The following is a 16,898-nucleotide window of genomic DNA, read 5'->3' on the forward strand; positions in this document are numbered from 1 at the left end:
CACATAAAGAAATGCAAAGAATACAAGGTCTTCTCCAAGGTCAAGGAACTGGCGAGGAGGTGGAATCACAGTGCAGTCAGGAAACAACACAAAGCGGGCTTAACACTAAGCACAAACTCGATCCAATACTTAAATGTTTATTTACCCTCAGATTAAAGTATGACTTGTTAAAACTTAGTATTTCATATTGCCACAAGCTTTATGAATGTGTTGACAGGAGTACAAGTATTTGTTGATCAAAATGTATGCTACTTAAGTTGAAATCCTATACACACTTCCTTGAGATCTACTCCCATTGAAATAAATTAGACCTACTTCTGAGTAAACCTGTTTCTAGGTCAAGGTTGAAATATGTTCTGCTGAGATTAACATTTAATTCCAATGGAATTTACTCCCATAAATGTCAGTAGGATTGTCATGTTTGAATTAGATTTAACTGAATATATTTTAAACAGAATCCAGTTTTTCCAGAACGTTTGTCAGTTTATAATATTAGTTTCTTTTTAATTACTGTGGCTGATATATAGGATAAAGGTATCCTTATAATCCAGAGGTTCCTTTTGCCAAAGTGTGGATGAGTGAGTGAGTGAATGAAAGAGACTATAAGGTATTTGAAAGGAGGTAGATTTTTTAAAAAATGGCTGACATGATGAAGAAAATTACTCAAAGTAGAGCTGCTGAAACTAAAAAGACAATTTAGACATTTTAATGGGAATTGCTTAACTTGTCTTTTTAATTTTAATGGGAGTATTTTGAGTAATTTCCCTCATCAAGTCAGTCAATTTTTTAAAAGCAAGTATGTCTGCCTCCTTTCAAATACCTCTGCTCTCTTTCATTCAATCATTCTTTCTTTCTTGACAGAAATAACTTTTGGATTATGGAAGTAAACCTTTATCCAATATCCCAACATATAACAAAATTTGTGGTATAAACCATCCCAAAACTAAGTCCTTTTAAAATCTGATTTCAATGGAAGAGATTTAAGGACATGACTATGTATTACTTTATATAGCACTATTCCTGTACATAGCTCTTCGTAAAGAATGAAGACAGGTTCCTGCCCCAAGGGGCTAACTTAGATATCAATACAAGAGCCTAAATATCAAGACAAAATATCAACAAAGGAAGAGGAGCAAAACTGAGGTAGGGGAAGGAGATGTGCATATTTCAGTATCATACACTTGAGCAATAGGAAATGGAAACAAAGGCATTGTGCAAAGACTTCATGAAAAAGATGGGTTTTAAAAAAGAATGTGATAGGGATGTAGCAGCTTGGAGTGGGCCCTGGGGGAAAAAAGTGAAGATGGGCTCTTGCCCCTGCTACCTTCCTATTGTCTTCTTCAGAGGGTGAAGAGCCAGCTGTCGCTTAGCTGATAGGTCCCCGCTCTCTCAGATGCCCAGAGACATTTGTCTCCTCTGTTTCAGTTATAGCCACGCCACTGGACTTGATGGAAGTAAGAGAGGAAATGTCACACAGGTGTCCCAGGAGGCAATTCCAAGCATAAGGGGCAAGAAGGAAGAAAGGATGGAGATGTCGGTGAAATTCAAAACATCTACAGATGGTTGATGGTGGTGCAGCTGGAGGTGCGTAGGTCATGGGCAGGAGTGTAACAAATAAGAGATCTAAGGAAAGGTAAGGCCATGTATTTTATAGCTGCTTCCCCTCATACACACATAGAAATCTTTTGTAGATTTAACCAAAGGTTAATCCAGCAATGGCTCCATTTTCTCCTTCTCCTTTCCCTCCCCTTTCCTTTTTGATTCCACCCCTGCCCCCACCCCCCGGATCCCGCACTGGGACAAATGTCCAAACAACTAAATACAAAAGATTACTGGATAGATTATAACACATCCCTCCCCTTTATAACTACCAAATATTGAATTGATTTAAAATTTAGTGACAATGTCTTGAAGTCTTTTAGGTGATCGCTTGTCATGCATACTTCTTCTAAGACTTGGGGTCTCTGGCACAGGAGCTGTTTGTTCTTCTGGTACAGAGGATTGTCCATCACTTTCATCAGCCTCATCTGTGCAATCAAAACTAGAGGCAAGGTCAAATTCTTCTCCAGTTCCTCTCTTGAGATTAGACTCCCTTCCCTCTTGTCTCATAGTATGCATGCTGGGCAGTCTCAAACTGTTCCATTTCTTTTCATCATCCAATATGGAAGAATCTTCTTGGATTATGATTATTTGTTCTGGTCCAGAATATTAGGAACACCCCTTTCTCACTTTATAAGGCAGAACCTGAAATATTTGCTGTTTCGCACCCTGTTTCTGACCTACATACAGTTTATATTTTTGTTCCTTCTCTCTTACCTGATCATGAATCTCTGTATCTTTGGGGTGAGATGGCATGGAAAGGCTTATCAGTTGTTGCCATTAGATAAGTTTGGTAGAAGCTTTGCATCCCCTCAGTAGTTCAAAAGGTGATTTTCCTATAGTAGAATGAGAAGGAGTGTGATAAGCACGGATTGAGTTTCATGGATTGCCTCCTTCCAGCGTTGTTGTTGTGTAGTAGCCAGTTGTAAACTTTCCTTCACTAACCTATTCATTCTTTCCACAAAGCCATTCCCTTGAGGATGGTATAAGGGAAGAGTTGTGTTTTATCCCATGGATATGCAAACATTGCTCCATTTCAAATTAAGTAAGTTGTGTCTCATTGTTAGTCACCAGTTCTTTAGAAGGACCTTATCTTGCAAAACTGCAGCCATGAACTGGATCACCTTGTTTGTGGTAACGTTGTCAGAAAATGAAACTTCTGGCCACCTGGAATAGTAATCCACGATTACTACAACAAATCTTTGTTTTGAGGGTTGGTTATCAAAAGGCCCCATTATATCCAGAGTACATTTCCCTCAAGAATCATTGGGATACTCTACTGGAGTCAAGAGGGTGGTAAACATCTTCTGTGATTTGTCAGATACAGCACAAGCCATAAAATGCCATACATTGTATGGTCTACATCAGGGATTCTCAACGTTGGGTCCCCAGATGTTATTGGACTTCAACTCCCATAATTCCCAACTGGATTATGGGAGTTGAAGTCCATTAACATCTGGGGATGCAACTTTGAGAATCCCTGGTCTACATTGTATGGTAGAACTTACGATGTTCAGAAATTACATTGAGATGATCATCTAAGGCTTGAAGAGCAGCTTCATAAGAACTGACATCCCTTTCCAAGTTGGCAAGAAAGGGTGGATGATTATACAGGTGAAACTCGGAAAATTAGAATATCGTGCAAAAGTCCATTAATTTCAGTAATGCAAATTAAAAGGTGAAACTGATATATGAGACAGACGCATTACATGCAAAGCGAGATAAGTCAAGCCTTAATTTGTTATAATTGTGATGATCATGGCGTACAGCTCATGAAAACCCCAAATCCACAATCTCAGAAAATCAGAATATTACATGGAACCAAGAAGACAAGGATTGAAGAATAGAACAATATCGGACCTCTGAAAAGTATAAGCATGCATATGTATTCAGTACTTGGTTTGGGCCCCTTTTGCAGCAATTACTGCCTCAATGCGGCGTGGCATGGATGCTATCAGCCTGTGGCACTGATGAGGTGTTATGGAAGACCAGGATGCTTCATTATCGGCCTTCAGCAATTCTGCATTGTTTGGTCTCATGTCTCTCATCCTTCTCTTGGCAATGCCCCATAGATTCTCTATGGGGTCAGGTCAGGCGAGTTTGCTGGCCAATCAAGCACAGTGCACTGTATACTTTTCAGAGGTCCGATATTGTTCTATTCTACAATCCTTGTCTTCTTGGTTCCATGTAATATTCTAATTTTCTGAGATTGTGGATTTGGGGTTTTCATGAGCTGTACGCCATGATCATCACAATTATAACAAATTAAGGCTTGACTTATCTCGCTTGGCATGTAATGTGTCTGTCTCATATATCAGTTTCACCTTTTAATTTGCATTACTGAAATTAATGGACTTTTGCACGATATTCTAATTTTCCGAGTTTCACCTGTAGATGCTCTGGCCTTCAGGGCCCTGGCAGTGAAGCAATATAGCCTTCTGCTTTGCTGGAGTAAAATCAGGAGTCTGTATAGTGAGAAGGTAATCTCAGAAATAGGCCCTCCAGTTTCCAGTGAAGAGCATGTTCTCCTGGGGTGGACAAGAAAAATGGTGGTGATGGGACCTGAGCCATGCTGCTGTGGGCATCCAGTGAACAACTCCAGGATTGATAAGGAAGAAGTATCTCCAGGGGTTGTGCAGGTCAGGAAGCTGGAAAAACAATCAGCAGCAGCAATAGTAGAAAGCAGCAGTGCAGGAATGTAGGCCCAGTAATGCAATGAAATGAGGCTGCAGGAACATTCAGAAGCTTTGCAGGCTCACAAGCTTAGCTGGTTCAAAATCTCATTGCCCAATGTTTTATAGCTGCTTCCTGCACAAACACAAATAAATCTCATGTAGATGTAACTAAAGGTTTACTTAGCAACAGCTCCCACTTCCTGCTTCTCCTTCCCTTCCCTTTTCTTTTTGACGCCTCCCCCACACTCTCTACAGGATCCCCACTGGGACAAACGTCCAGACCACGAAATGCAAAAGATTACTGGATACAGCACAACACTGTGAAGGGCCTTGAAGAGCTTGCACTTTGAGTGGACAGGAGGACAGGGAGTGAGTGAAGGGATTTAAGGGAGAGGGATTTAAGGAGGGAGGGGTTGACTATGACACTGGAAGAAAGTACCAACAATCTCAGAAAAAGAAAAGGTAGTAAGATTGGAAAAGTAAAAAAAAAACTGGGCAGAGGAGCAGGCATAAAAAGACAAAAATCTTTATTTTTTTCTGTTGAAATCAATGTGGTTTAAAAAGAATGGATTGTTTCCTTGTCCATTTACAGAATTTCCAATACTATTGGCACAAAATTACTAGTGGCTATTAACAGTGCAGTATCTGAAAAATAAGCATTGTATTTTTCTTGACTATGGGAGTGTTTAATTCACTTTAAAGATGTACAGTACACCATGAAGGGATCAGGCATATTGCTATTACAAACATTATATTAGATACTTAAAAAAACAAACCTAATGATACAACACTCTAAATATTCAAACGCTTTTTGAACTTTATCTCACACAGAGACTCTGCATGGTAAGTGAAGAAAGTGAGAAAGAGAACTCTTTCTGGTGTGACATTCTTTGCTCACAGACAGACATTTCAAAGTGCTTGTGTATTCCTCCCTCTGAAATTGAAACATCACCTAGGACTAAATTATTATCTGGATGGATATGTGAATAGTATCCCAGGTATTGCTACTGTATAACTTCAGAAGCAATGTGCAGATCACTAATCTCCATATAAAGTTACCACCCAGGCATTTCCATAACTGCTTAAAGGCCTGTCTGTCGGCACAGAGCATATCTTCAGAGTGGCACATAGTGACTTGTGCAGACCCACCCACTGAGGTCATGACTTACCAGGACTTAACTGCCATTTTCAACATGGTATCCACATTCCGCAGTGACCCTCATGAGAGAAACCTCATGCCTAGATGTCAGTTCTCTGACCTTCCCAAAGGGGCGTAGCTATAATTGAGCGAAAGGGTTCAAAGAACACGGGCCCCTAGCTCCTGAGGGCCCTCCAGCTCCATCCCTCTCTATTTTCTTCATTATCTCCCTCACTCTGGGGGGCCGCCAGAGAGAAGGATGAACACAGGCCACCTCTCTCCTAGTTATGCCCCTGCCTTCCCACATTACTAGAAAGCTGCAGCTACCAATGTTTTTCCTGGGGACATGATTGCCATCAAGCCAGGGAGTCAGTGGTGAGAATTACAAAACCTGGATGGATCCTACATCAATCCAGTGCTTGGGGTATTGTAGCATGACATCAGCCATGCAGACTGAACCTGTTAAGACGACCAAGGCCTGGTCTGTGGATAGACAGGATCATGTGTATCTTCCTGGGTGTGAGTGGCTCTTGTAGCCTAAAGGTACCAGGACTTGCAGAATGACAGGGCTGTACATTCATTGTATAAACATCTGTAGGGGAAATCCCCGCGGTGGAGATTATTGCTGTGGGTAAACGCAGTGAGCTTCATGCCCGGGTCTTGCAGGGAAGATCCTATTGGGCAGGGGAAGAAGTAGACATCAGTATGCCCACCTGGAGGCATTCATGCTGGCCCTGGCAGGGAGATGTTGCCTCGCCATCAACAGATGGCGTAGCTTTGCAGGATCGGGAGTGACTCTCGCAAGATCTCAAGGCGAGATCTCGTGAGACTTGCCCCAGCTGTCAAGAACTATATATGAGAGGACTGTGGCCAGTAATGAGGGGCCAGTCCAGGAGGAGGGCTCAGTGTGGCAGGAGCCCTGGGTCTCTGACTGAGCCTTTAGGGTAGCAACACAAGGGTAGGGCTTATGAATGGAACAAGCCATGCCTGTAAGCCTTAAAGCTCCCCCAGCTGAGACCTCTGAGTCCACCTCAACCTCCTTTGGCAGCAGAAGGCAGATGGCTATTTTGAGAGCCTGACAATATTCATTCCTCTACCATCAGATTGTCCCAGATTCTTTGTTCCCTGCAATCTAGGGCATACAGTGGCCCAGATTATGGCACTAGTTATTTCCCACCATCTATGTAGCTTCTCCACTAGCAGTGAATAGGGCCAGCTGACTCTTTTGACCCAGGAGCTGCTTCTACTAGTTCTGAGGCTCAGTGGGTTCATTTCTTCCCAGGGTGAGGAGTGGGTAATTGAAGAGGAGAGAGATGAAAAATAGCACCCACCCCAAGCAAGACAGGCCTTGGCCTTGGAGTTAACTTATACACAGTCTTTCAAACATCCAGAGAAATGGGATACTCAGGCCTGTTTAATATGGTGCTGTAATGGCATGGGACCCGCTTGCTCATGGTCCAGTTCCATGCTGCTATAGTGATTTTCTTGTAGGATACAAGTGGGCAAAATTTGTGGTTTCTTTCCATACCAGCACTGCTTTTCCTGGGAGGCCAAGCAACATTCATTCAGAAAGGAACCCACATGGTTTATCAATACAGCCATTACCAGAGGAACATGGGAAAGGAGCAGGAGGAAGCATCTCTGAAGCTGCTGTGGCAAGGTTTGGATTGCATTTCCACAGAGCAAATGTGGAGAGAGGTGAAGCGACAGGGTTAGAAGGGAAGGGAGCACACTTTGTTTTCTAGGCCATCATGAGTTACTCAGTCCAAGTGTCTACAGAGTCTTCCCAGAAATGAAAGAATGAGTCTGTTAGGATATTGCGATAAAGCTTTCTTTAATGTGATTATGGCTCTGGCCCCATGACATGTGGAATAACGTAGGTAATTATATTCCCCTTAGTGTTTCAGAGAAGTCCCAGTGACTGTAATACATGCTAACTTAATCTTAGCCACAGACCAATGTGTTTCTAATTTACAAATTCGGCAATTTTTCAATAAGAGTTGTTGCACTTTGTCTGATCTATTCTCAAAATACGGAAGTGCTTGAAGCATGACCACCTGCAATAACAGATTACTGTTCCCTAAAATATTGTCCTACACCTACAATGCGGAGGCGTAAAGCTTCTCTAAAAAGATCTTTGTTATTCCTTTTTGCAGAAAGAAAGAAACGACCCGAAAGCAAAGCTGGTTTTCAGCAGCCTCTCTGCTCCCAAAAGCAACTGGCATCAAAGTCTAATGAAAACCTGTTTGCGGACACTGGATCCATTCCAAGGTACACTATTGGCATATTCTAGAGCCCTTGGGGACATGACTCATATAAAAAACACAAGGCTGTCATCATATGGCTGGTGGCTCCAATAAATCAAATTTACTTTGAAAATTGAGGCATACCAAAATTTTATTAGGTGAAACTTTGGCGTTTCTTATAGCCATCTTGCACATATATATTTTTATTACTTACAGCAGTTTAAAGGTATGCTACCAATCATATGCAAAACAAGTAAAGATCATAACGATTCTTCCCTCCCTTTTGTGTGTGTTTTGTTTCCCGCTTGGTGGCAATGGGAATGATTGAAAAAAGCACACAGAATGGAATACAATAATGCACATTGGTAATATGTTGCACTGATGTGCTTGTGTTGTGACAGATTAGGCCTACTTCAGGCACTGACACACCTCTTATATTTATGTATTTATTCGATTTCTATACCGCCTTTCCAAAAATGGCTCAGGGCAGTTTACACAGAGAAATAATAAATAAATACGATGGATTTTATTTATTATAGAAGGACTCCCACTCTCCCCCGCTCCCTGCAACGCTGCTATTGCAACAGTTTGTTTAACTGTGTCAACTACAGAGAAATGAATGAATGGTGACAGGCAAATTTTTGAATTTGCAGAAGTTTGTGGACAAACAGGGTACATAAAAGACATACAAGTGATGTGGCATGGTGAAGATAGCAACAAGGGGCACTTTCTCACACAGGGCAGAAGCTGGGCTGGAGACAGATGACTGTTTTTGAAGACTTGAACGTGATATGAAAATGGCATTCATGCTTGTTTCTTTCCTCCCACTGTTACTTCTGATGCCTGGTTACACTTTTTTTTTTTTGGCATGTTTTTGAAGCACTATAACAGCTTACAAGACCTGTAAATGAGCGTTCTGGGAGGCAGTGAGCATGTACACTATGTGTGTAATGATACCTCTATCATACAATGTTAAGTTTCCAGGATAAAGCCACATTGTAGCTTGACTCCAACCTGTACTCCCCTTTCCTTTTCCGTCACTAATTAAACCATTCCTACACCTGGTTTAATTGCTACTTACCTCTATTGTTTTGCTACTTTCCTTGTTTGTAGGAGGCCCTGAATATGTCCAAATAGTTGGTGTCATTTTCTTCCTCACAGTATCCTCTTCACTTGTTACCCTCTTGGTCATCATGATACATGTGAAAAAGGATGGGCCGTGTTATCTTATACAAAGGTTAATTTTAAAAAGCCTGTGATGGCACCTTAATTATCACGCGGAGAGTGGTGGCTAAAGGCCTCTGTGCATCTCATGCAGGGTGCCCTCGAGTACACCTTCCTCCCCACCTCCCCCTTCTTTTAAAAGCAGAGGGCAGAAGGACATCTTGACACCTTAGTGGCACCCCAATAATCTACTGCCTGAGGTGACCAGCTCACCTCACCTCATTGAAGAATCTCCCTTGCATTTTGATATTCAGTGGGCAACTCCTGATGAGTTGGGAAAGTTGGTGTGTTTGTATGGGCAGAATGAGTGCTAAGGAAGCATCCCCTAAAGCCAGGGCCATAGCTAGTGTAATGTGCCAGGCAGAGCTATGCAGGACATAGCTCAGGAAAGAGGTTGTATGAAGGGCTGAGGAAGAGAAGCTGTCCTTTGGCCTGATGGTCATGGAAAGTGATAATGCCTTCCTTCCAACCGCTATACAGTTTGAAATAACAGGATTTTCAAAACCTCTTAAATGTTCTAAAGGCTGCTCCACTTGGAGTTGTAAATACAACTCTGCTAAGTGGCCCAGTGGACAGATTGTAGCCTACCTCTGGCTAACTTTTGGACTCAATGGAGAACATATGTGATGAATTGCAATGGCCTCATTCACATGTAACGTGAAACTGGAGGTTGACGGACCCACGGATTCAATTTTAAACTGTAAATCACATTGCAATTCTTTGACCAACTGCAGTAGGGCAACCTCCAATTTCAGGAGAGGGAAGCCCCTCCCTCCTCCTTGTCAGCTGAGGCCGCATCCCAGCAAGCTCTGTAGCACTTGCGTCACCAGATTGTGAGCAAAAATGTCAGTACAATCACCAGAGCAGCTGCGACTGACCATGCTCTTGAAGGGGGCACGCCAAGCTCAATTATTCCTTTTCAAAATGGTCTGCCCGCCCTCGGCATGGAAAGGGCATTTAAATCCCTCTAAATGCCATGCCAGCACTTCTTCTGACAACAATTGCACCACCTGCCTCCTAAGAGCCACACAACAAAATTATCCCTCACATGCATGAGTTCAGGGGGGATCTTGGGGGGCACTATTTTGCTGTTACTCCAGGAAGGGAACACGATGACTTCCTAAGATATGTATATGAGGGAGGGCAAAGGGTTCTGGGTGGGGTGGGGGTCATCTGTCCCACTGTGACCTGGGATGCTCTTGTGAGGTCTCACCCTGGCAATGCATTCCATGCAGACCAAGCCACGCTTCTGCTCCCCTGACATCTTGCTGCGGGTGGGCTAGTATTCTCATGAGAGGGCCAGTCTACTGGGGAGGATCTTTGCATTAGACAACCTCAGAGCTTTGTTGGACTGCTTGCTCGTGAATTGAGCTAACACAACAAAGGACCTCCTGCTTGCATGGGTCCCCCATTTCCAGAAACCCCAGGAAAGCAGGGTTGCCATTAGGCATGTGCACAGAAATCTTTGGCGCCGGTGGGGGTAGCACTTTAAGGGTGGGGGAGGGTGTACTCACCCCTCCCGCTGCATTTCCCCCACCGGCACGTTGTTTTTTTGAAGCCCCTCGGGGCGGCAGCGTTCCTCCCTGCCGCCCCGTTTGCCCCATCGGCCGGAAGTGGCCGGAAGTCACGAGTGCGCGTGTGCCCGTCGTGCGCCCGTGCACACACAGCAGAAGGGCGCACACACGCAACAGGCGCACATGCACTCGTGACTTCCGGCCACTTCTGGCCGACAGGGCAAACAGGGTGGCAGGGAGGAACGCTGCCGCCCCAAGGGGCTTCAAAAAAACAATGCGCCGGTGGGTGAAATGCAGCGGGAGGGGTGAGTACACCCTCCCCCGCCCTTAAAGCGCTATCCCCGCCGGCGCTGACGCCGAAACCGCCCCCAGTGCCGAAACGTTTCGGAGGCCTTCATAATGGCCTCTGAAACGTTTCGGGTACATGCCTAGTTGCTATTTCAGAGCACAAGCAAGGGTGCACATGTCCACATGGGCAGACAGGCTAGCAGGGGGCATACTTTGACAGCCACTTGGCAGCAATCACCAAGACAGGGAGAGCAGTTGCTGGGGTATCCATCCCTGTGGCTTTGCTGTTTAGATCAACTTGGCTCAATATAGAGCCCCCATGGCCTGACACTCTTGTTAGAGAGCTGTACATGGGAGAAGGGGTTGTTTTGCCATCAGGCATTATTAGTGATTCTGCTTGACACCTTTGTCCCCACAGACAGTTCTCATGAGTTGTGAGGAGGTGTCCCCATGGCCTTACACTCCCATGAGAGAGCAGTCTGCTCAGGAACAGCATCCATCATCATCACACATGTCAAATCACCCCTTTCACTGGAGCAATGCTGATCCTGCTGCCCTGCCCTTCTCATGAGTAAGCCTAGGGACTGCACAGGTCCCCTAAGGGGAAGGGGCTGGGCACCTCCTTTCATGCGGTTCTGTCCTGGTGGTCTAATGGGGTGCTCTGCTTATGTTTCCACCTGGAGTGTTTGTGCTTTTCGACATAGATCACTGCTGCTTTATTCTCGGGGAGGAAAGCACTTAGTGCCCATTCTATCATCCTGTCCCCTTTCTCTCTTGCTTTCCAGGAATGGGGGGAGCAAGAGACAGAGTGGGAAGAGGGAATGCTCCTGTGTGACTTTGCTGCTTAACAGGCTGACAAGCTTGGGCTGGGATGTGGCAGCATCCCTGTTGCCAGGCAACTGCATTGCTGGATCGGAGACAGGAGGGTTGGATCGGAGACAGGAGGTTGGTGCTCAGAGTAGTGACCAGCTAGAAGCACTGCAGGCATGGAGTGCACACGATCCTGGGAGGGTCTGTGCTACTGCCTATGATTGCAGTTTCAAAAACTGCACGGAACCACGGTTATGGTGCTGTCCATGTTTGGACTTAACACTTTGGTGGCCAAACCTCTGGTCTTGGCAGAGAACCTTATTGAAAACCAAATATTCAAACTGGAATTTGGCGAGGCAAACCACAGGTCGCTCTCGCCATGAAACCGTGGTTGCACACATTCGGACATTCCGGAGTTCCAACCTCTGCCCCTTGTAATTCTGGTTTTGTGTTACATCTGAACTCGGCCAACCTCTCAGAAGACAAAGGCAAGCCCCAGCAAAGATCTTGAAGCATCTAGGGTCAGTTTCCTTCTTCCATCATTGGTCTTCTTCAATTGTAGAAAATTATTCTAACTGGCATTGGGTTCTTCTAGAGCAATCCATTCTGTGTTCTCACAGATGACTGAGTTGGCTGAAACAACCCAAACTGTAAAACATACTCTAGCCAAAAACTGTTTAAAGAGAGGAGTCTTTTAGGTTGTTGCACAGAACTCTGGAAGTGAACAGACATTGCATTTGTGGCAACAGTTTGCAGGATCCACAGAAGAAGAGTGAAATCTGCACAAAGTGTACGGCAAACTAACATGAAGAATTGAGACTAATTTTTACTCAAAAACTCTTTGAAGATCTTGAAGACAGTGGGAGTTTACTCAAGGAAAATGGTTAAAAAAACAACCCTCTGGAGGCAATGGCATAACTACCACTGGATGGGGGCAGGGGGCAGGAAACAAATGACCCTGGTGCACTGGAGCCAGGGGAGCATCACGGTGTACCCCCCCCCCCCGGGCACCACCTTGTCCTCTCCCACACCCAGCCAGTGAACAAAGCACTCATCAGCTGGGAGTGTAAGGCGTGGCCCCTTACCCTCTCCTTCCTAGTCTGGCTGGGTGTTTATGCATGTGTGGTGTGTGGACTGACCCCAAGATTTAGGATGTATCTTATTTTCCACTTTGCTGAATACACACTTGTGTGATATTATTAAATAATCATTCCCCTTTAACTATTGTTTCCTTATTGTGGGTATTTATCAACTCTACCATGGACATTTTCAATAAGTACATATCAAGGCAAATGTAACCCCCTGCCCTGTTCTCTCTCAGGCCTTATTATCTCAGGTTCTCACTTACTGAGGTGGTAAGCCTATGCATGGGCCATATCATTTCAGATGGAAGGTGGGGACGCATGTGTTTGAATGTTCCTCCATACAAAACCAAAATCTCCCTTCATGTCAGGAAGAAGACTTAGTTAGAACCCTTCTCCTGACCTCTTGTTTTCTTTATGCAGGGATTTTGCTTATATGGAGGAACATTCAGTGAACAATATTGGCGTTTCAAAATCTTAGGCAAATATTTTGTTGCACATTCTTCTCTGTGTTCCCGGGAGAATATCTTCATTTGCTTTGTCTTACATGTCTTGACTGGTTCCTGGTAAATTACATGACAGCATGTGGCTTGATATGTGACAGGACCAGCCAATCAGAGTTCAATTCCACCATTTCTAGGTTCAACATCTTGTTTGAATCGCTGACCATTTATTTTTGTTCGTGCCACCACAATGTTCCTTTGGGAATTTTGCAAAAATGATAGAACGAGAGGAGATTTCACATCTACAGCAATACCATTCAGATCAGCTACAAATGACAGCTGTAGTACTTCCTAGTCACCTCAACCCCCTGTGTGGGATTTCCTAACATTAATATAAGATTTATTGTCATTCTGACTGCTACGCATATTTTTGCTATTTTCCCCTCTAGATAAAAATTAAATGCTTTCATCATGTTGTAAAATGCGTTTTTACAACATCATGAAAATAATATTTACTGCCTGAAGACATGTGAGCAAGAAACAACTGTCAGAAAAAGTAGTATGTCAAATTCTGTTGGCTTATATACACAGAAGCACATACATAGGAAGCATGACGATGCACATTGTCAGTAAATAACAGAAATGTTGAGAAGTTCTGTGTGCAGATCTTGTGCCAAAACCTTTGCTATCTGATCATTGTAACTGTGGGGATGTGAACGTGCTATAAGCGGGCATCTCACTTCCCCTGAAGAGATGACTCTTAAGATGACGAAGACCACTGGCGGATAGGAATTGCTACTGCTAAGGGAGTTTACAACATGTCCATAGAGGTTCCTTAAAGTAAAGTGTGCCGTCAAGTCAATTTCGACTCCTGGTGCCCACAGAGCCCTGTGATTTTCTTTGGTAGAATACAGGAGGGGTTTACCATTGCCTCCTCCCGCGCAGTATGAGGTGATGCTTTTCAGCCTCTTCCTATATCGCTGCTGCCCGATATAGTACCAGTGAGGATTCGAACCAGCAACCTTCTGCTTGTTAGTCAAGCATTTCCTCGCTGAGCCTCTTACACTAAAAAAGGAAATGATATAGGAAATAAGAAGGATAGGTACCAAATTACAGTGAAAGTCCCGACATGCAGAAAACAATAAACTATAGTTGATAGTATTACATTCTGTATTGGAATACAGAATGTAGTGAACCAACAGCTGTACCTGCTACATCTGTCAAGGCTCTGCTTCTTAAAGAGACATCAGAATTGTATATAGAAATCAAAGAAATACAGAAAAATCCAATCTATTGTTCAGGCCTGAAGGGAACACACACTTTGAAAGAAACGTCAGGGAAGGGAGCCGGTCTTGTGGTAGCAAGCATAACTTGTCCCCTTAAGCTAAACACGGTCTGCCCCGGTTGCATACGAAAGGCAGACTAGAAGTGTAAGGGAAACATCACTGTAAGATATTCCCCTTAGGGGATGGAGCCACTGTGGGAAGAGCAGAAGGTTCCAAGTTCCCTCCCTGGTAGGGGTGTGCGTTTTGTTTCGGATACAAAACGTGTTGTGCCTCAAACAGGCCATTTCGGCTATTTTGTAGCCGAAACAAAACACCCAATGCTCAAAACAGAAAATTTTGTAGCCGAAACAAAATGTCCCTGTTTCGGATACAAAACATTTTGTTGTTTCAGCTGTTTCAGAACTCCATTTTGCAATCACGAAAAGTCTTTCTCCTTCAGTCTCCATTTTGTGTTTTGACATCTGTTTGAATTTCCAGCCCTTCCAGCCTGCAGATTGGCCAGCAAAGCATGGCCTGATCTGCTGGCAATTGCCTCCTTATTCCTTTTAAGGAAAGTTAAGGGTAAAATTTACCCTCATTGGCCAGTAGGGCAGTGTGCATACTGCGTGGGGCAGTGCGCATTTCATTGTTGTTGTTTCACACTGTTGTGTGTAGATCAATTGCATTTCTTGGTGGGGATGTGGATGTGCATGACCTTTGGAAATGTGCCTGGTTCTTTGCAAAGTTCTGCTGCTGTTGTTGATGTGTGATGTTGATGTTATTTGGGGTGGATTCAGAGCAGAAAGGGGGCTTTGGGGGCAGAAGAGTGGGTCAGGTGGTAGTGCCCCAGTGGGTGTCTGCCACAAACCAGATTCCAAAGGAATAGGGCAAAGGGCTGATTTCTTAGGAATTGTTGAAGTTTATGCATCTTTAAGGTTCCCCCCCCCCCCGGGAATAATGGAGGTTTCAGACCAATAACTCCACCTGGGGGGCACTGGGGTGGCCGGGAGCGAGTGGTGGTGTAGTGCACATAGGGTGCCAACCACCCTCATGGGTTGCTAACCCATGGGGTGCTGGGTTCTGTTGTTTCTGAGGTGTTCTGAGTGTAGATTCTCTGGTACCATATTAGATTTTCAATGACAAACTATGAATCCACTCTCATATGCTACTAGATAATCTACACTCAACAAAACATCTCGGAAACAACAGAACCCAGTACCCCATGGGTTGGCAACCCATGTGGGTGGTTGGCACACTATGTGCTCTACACCACCACTTGCTCTGGGCCACCCTGGTCCCCCCGCAAGTGCAGTTATGGGGCTGCTGAAACCTCCATCATTCCCTAGGGGGAAGTACTTTAAAGATGCGTAAACTCCATTAAATCTTTAAAAATCAGTCCTCTGCCCAATTCCTTTGAAATAATTCCTTGCCCCCACTGGGCACTACCACCCACCCTACTCAGCTGTGGGCCACTCCTTTCCCCCCGATATGAAGCTAAACCTCTGCTGAAACCTCCATTATTCCCTATGGGAAAAATCTTAAACTTCAAAAATGCACCAAAAATCAACCCTTTGCCCAGTTCTTCTGAAATTTGGGTGGTAGCTTCCACCCATTGGGCACTATCACCTCCACCCAGAAGTTTTGCCCCGGGGCTGTTTTTTAAAATCCAAAACATTTCAGATTCAGATTTTGCAATTTTGAACAAAAAACAAAATTGGGGTGTCCTGGATTGGCCAGTTTCGAACAAAGAATAAAATGGGGATGTTTTGGATTCAGGCCAAAAACACACACAAAAAAACCCAAAATGCAGAGATTCCTGTCTGCAACCTTGGAGAAGCTTCTGCCAGTCTGTGTAGACAATACTGAGTGAGATGGATCATGGTTTGACTCAGTATATGGCAGCTTTCTATGTTTCTATGTTCATTTCTTTCTGAGACAATATTCTTTGTATGTTTGTTCTATGAAATTTATAAGATTGAGTAGGATCAACAATCATGACTTTAAAGTCCCTGTAATGATGATACTGTACTTATGAAAATGTCTATATTGTATGTCCATTCTCCTTCTACTGATGTTACTATACGTCTTACTGTCAACTAGGTACTTTATTGTTCTCTGCATGTTGGCACTCAGCAGCATGTGACCTAATCAGGTGGTGATAACCAGTGTAGTATAGTACTGTAGGACTGGGACTGGGAGACTAGTCCGTACTGAGCCCTGAAGCTCATTGTGTGACCATGGGTCAGTCACTCAATCTCAGCTTCACCTACCTCACAGGATTGTTGTGAGGATAAAAATGAAGGAAAGGAGAACCATGCATGCCACTCTGAATTCTTTGCAGGAAAGGTGTTGCTGGGACAAGACACCAGCTGGCACATGCAATAAGGATGGGTCAATCTGTATTGTGCCTCTACAGGCACTTTAAACAGGTATTGGGTACATGTGGCTGTCCATGAAATCATATGAAATGAGATTAACAGCCACCTCACACAATAATGGGACATGCCAAAAGCACATTGGTTTTGTGGCAGCAAGAGCATCTGCTTTGCACGTAGAAGGCTCCAAGTTCCCTCCCTGGCATCTCTGAGTTAGAGCTAAGAGAGACTCCTGCCTG

At 44.2% G+C, this 16,898-nt stretch overlaps 1 long non-coding RNA gene across 5 annotated transcripts in view; it reads left to right on the top strand.

The window, feature by feature from the left end:
* Positions 1-1,425: 1,425 nt before the first annotated feature.
* Positions 1,426-16,898, top strand: part of LOC128348019 (uncharacterized) — a 65,722-nt gene continuing 50,249 nt past the window's right edge. For 4 of the 5 annotated variants that reach the window (XR_008317883.1, XR_008317878.1, XR_008317882.1 and 1 more), the window contains exons 1-3: positions 1,426-1,584; positions 6,944-7,072; positions 7,569-7,683. This is a non-coding gene — a long non-coding RNA (uncharacterized LOC128348019). Of the gene's footprint in view, positions 1,585-4,485; positions 4,644-6,943; positions 7,073-7,568; positions 7,684-16,898 lie in introns of those variants that run through there. The other variant, XR_008317880.1, reaches the window with a different exon arrangement.

Source organism: Hemicordylus capensis, chromosome 1, assembly GCF_027244095.1.
Source record: "Hemicordylus capensis ecotype Gifberg chromosome 1, rHemCap1.1.pri, whole genome shotgun sequence".
NCBI classification, from domain to species: domain Eukaryota; kingdom Metazoa; phylum Chordata; class Lepidosauria; order Squamata; family Cordylidae; genus Hemicordylus; species Hemicordylus capensis.